The 4,048-nt window shown below is 39.6% G+C and overlaps 1 pseudogene; it reads right to left on the bottom strand.

The window, feature by feature from the left end:
* Positions 1-468: 468 nt before the first annotated feature.
* Positions 469-1,396, bottom strand: LOC104715085 (UPF0496 protein At3g28270 pseudogene; annotated as a pseudogene).
* Between the last annotated feature and the right edge of the window lie 2,652 nt (positions 1,397-4,048).

Genomic DNA, 4,048 nt, shown 5'->3' with positions numbered 1-4,048 from the left:
GCAGAATTTCTTGTGGATTTATTATGTATATGAACATATTCTCTGGATCTCGCCTCCAATGGCCTACAAAGATTCATGAAGATACTAAAACACAATTAAAAAAACTCTAACGGTACAAATTATATCATGATTAAAAACCGTAAAAACCCTCTGTAGATTCATATGAATCTCTAACGAAAGTTGTAACCCTCTGTCGATTCATTTGAATCTCTAACGAAAGTTGGTTTATATGGAAAGTGAAGTGTTTTGGTCGTTTAATTTGTGAAGATGAATGTAAAAGAAAACAAAACAACAAACTTTTATTTGAAGGATTATAAAATACATAAGGGATAGAGGTACATATGAACCAATCCTCTCGGATGGTCAACGTTACAAAGTAAAATAAAAAGGTTCGATGGGCTGTAAACCCAATTATTAGAACATAGAAAATATGGAAATTGATTCTTGAACAACAAACATGGATAAAGTTTAACCGTGATGATATTTTCCAGAACCGTTGATCTTTTCGAGAACATGGAACCTCGCCTCAAGGATCAGTTTGCTATGATTAGCCACAGTTTCACCAACCTCCTTAAGTTTCTCTGTTAATGTCTTTACTTTGTCCCTGATTGAGTAGAGGGCAAGTTGCGTGTCCACCTCATCTCCTTCATTTTCAATTGCCTCATCCACATATTTGAAAAGAGACGAGATATTTTTCTTTAGCTGGTCGACTAATTCAGATACGGTCTCCATCGATTCTTTGTTAGTTTCTGCACCAATCTCCACCGATGACATTTTTTCTTTCAGTTTCTTTAGAGCTTCCATCTGTCTATTCAGAGCATCCATCCGATCATTTAAGTGAACGTAGACGCCCGCCCATATACTTATCAACACTGGTGGTGCTGCTACAGCCAGTGCAATGCCCACAGGCGCACCCACTCCTGTTAGAATTAGAGCTACTGATCCTAACATAACAAGGAAACCAACAGCGCCGATAATCACACCCGAGAGAACACTCCATTTTTGTGCATAAGCATATTCATCAGCAAGCTCTTTTATTTCCTCATCAAGCTTTTTTTTAGCCTCACTCACTTCTTGCAGAAGGGACTCCTGCTGGTTTTGGATCAACTTGACCTGAGTCGTGAGCACTTGGCCATCAAAAGGATCTCCCATGGCTTTAAACTTCTTTAGCTCCTTCAAGATGTTTTCATACCTCTTCTGTTTTCCACCTACATTCTTCACTGCCGACTCTTTGTCAAACTGTGCCACGGCCTCTTGAATGTAAAGTCGGCCCATTTCTGCTTTCTCCACGCAATCCATTACATTATCGAAAGTCTCCAAAGTCTTCAAGGTATTTTCAAAATAGGCCTTGACCAAAGATTTTAGAGCTTCGCTCTCCTACAAACTGTCTTCGCTTTCAAGAATGAAGTTTGCCACATCTTGGGTAACTTCAAGTAGGTTTTTGGAGACCTCCATGTGTATGTCGTGTTGGGACACATACCCGGTCCCATTCTCGGCTACAGTGGTGAGTGAGTCTATCGCTTTGATGGTTCGCTGCTGAAGCGAAGAATCAAAGGCTTTGAGGGCTGGGTGGTCTTCACAAGCGGATTTGTAAGCACTCATGTTTTCTGCGTAGTTCGACATCGTTTCTTCGGATAATGCCATCGATGATATTACTGAAAGGAAAAAAAAGAATATCAAGAAAAGGTAGAGCAATTTAGCACAGAGTTTTGCATACACCGAGCTTCCCAAATCAGAGATGTTAATAACCACTCTCCCGTTCACCAAAATAATAATAGTGATAGTGATATATGTCCCGTGTTGTAACTAATCAAATTACAGTATTTATAACTTTTAACTTTTTGATCTATGCAATATTTTGGATATTTTAAAATTTAATAATATATTTTGTTTTTAAAATTTAATTAAATTGCATACATTAGTTTTGACTCATAAAATAATTTTTTTTTATGAAAATAAGAAATCATAACTAATATTTTTTTTTATCGAGAATGATGTATGAATATTAAATTAAATATATAAATAGTTTTACAAAATTAGGTTTCATGTAATCAAGGATATTATATCTTGAAAACATTATTTTTGTTATAAATATAGAGTTTAGGGATAAAGCTCTTGTGATTCTTATTAATAATTCCCAAGGATTACATGCATATATATAGTAGAGTACAATGTCTAGGGTTAAACCGACTTAGAGAGTTAATGGCCGAGCAAGGCCTCGGCCCGTGGGCCGAAGCTATATGGACTGAGTATGGCCGATGGACCGAGACTCCATGGCTAGTATATGGGCCGGTCTAGTGAGTCCACTAAGTGTTTCACAACACTCCCCCTTGGACGAACGACCGTGCCTATGTTGGATGGGATCGCTGCAATGTGCTTAGTGGATGCTGCCTCATTAAAACCTTACCAGGAAAACCCATTGGGACAAAACCTTGGTGAAGGAAAAAGAGTACAGCACACATTGCTCCCCCTGTTCGAAACATCACTCCAAGTCCCTAAGTCTCCGCATTCCAATCTGGTGCGCGAGCTTCTTGAACGTTGTTGTCGGTAACGATTTGGTGAAGAGATCGGCTGAATTCTCACTTGACTGAACTTGCACAATAAGAACTTCTCCGGCCTTTTGTAGATCATGTGTATGGAAGAACTTTGGTAATATGTGCTTCGTCCGATCTCCCTTGATGTAACCTTCTTTGAGCTTTGCGATGCATGCTGTGTTATCTTCATAGATTACGGTTGCTTCTTTGCTGTCCTCCAATCCACTGTCTGTCCGAATATGCTGAGTCATGGACCGCAACCAAACATACTCACGGCCGGCCTCGTGCATTGCTAGTATCTCTGCGTGATTTGATGAAGTGGCTACAAGGGTTTGCTTCATAGAACGCCAAGAGATTGCTGTACCGCCGTGTGTAAACACATAGCCTGTTTGTGATTTCCCATTGTGTGGATCGGAGAGATAACCTGCATCAGCAAAACCAACTAAACCATCTTTGTTATAGTTAGTGTAATATAGACCATAGTCTGTCGTACCTTGTAGGTATCGCAGAACATGTTTTATACCATTCCAGTGCCTTATGGTCGGACAAGAACTATATCTTGCTAGGAGGTTCACGGCAAAACTTATGTCTGGTCTAGTGTGGCTAGCCAAGAACATCAACGCTTCTATAGCACTGAGGTAAGGCACTTCAGGCCCGAGAACTTCTTCATCGGCCTTCTTAGGAGCAAATGGATCCTTATCCACTTGTGTACTTCTCACAACCATGGGGCTAGTCAATGGGTGAGCTTGCTCCATATTAAACCTCTTGAGTACCTTTTCTGTATATGCCTTTTGATGCACAAGGATACCATTGTTTCTGTACTCAAGCTGCAATCCCAAACATAATCTTGTCTTACCTAGGTCTTTCATCTCAAACTCTCTTTTGAGGTATTCTATAGTTTGGGCGATTTCCCCAGAGGTTCCAAGGATGTTCAAATCATCCACATAGACTGCTATTATCACAAATCCTTTGTTTGCAAACTTCTTTATAAATATATATGGACTGATGGGGTCATGACTATAGCCTTTCTTTGCTAAAATTCGCTAAGTCTATTATAACACATTCGACCACTCTCTTTCAGTCCATAAAGCGATTTGTCTAGCCTTATGCAGTACTGTTCTCGAGAACCACTCTTATAATCGAGCTCTATACCCTCTGGTAATCTTTCATTTTCCAGTGGACCATGTAAGTATGTGGTTTTAACATCCATTAACCACAAATTACAGCCAGACTTATTAGATATCTAAAAGTCGTTGCATCCATCACAAGGGAGTAAGTTTCCTCATAATCTACTCTTGGTCTTTGAGAGAATCCTTGTGCTTCAAACCGTGCCTTGTATCTCACGATTTCATTCTTCTCATTTCTCTTTCTTACAAAGACCCACTTGTGTCCTACTAGCTTTATCTCATGTGTTATCCGTGTGATCGGACCAAACACCTTTCTCTTCTTCAAAGAGTTTAGCTCCACATCAATAGCTTCTTGCCATTTAGGCCATTCTTTGCTTTGAGTGTACT

Source organism: Camelina sativa, chromosome 9, assembly GCF_030686135.1.
Source record: "Camelina sativa cultivar CO46 ecotype springtype chromosome 9, ASM3068613v1".
Taxonomy (NCBI): Eukaryota; Viridiplantae; Streptophyta; class Magnoliopsida; order Brassicales; family Brassicaceae; genus Camelina; species Camelina sativa.
Note: the sequence above shows the minus strand (reverse complement) of the source record. Positions and strands in the feature narration are given on the sequence as shown.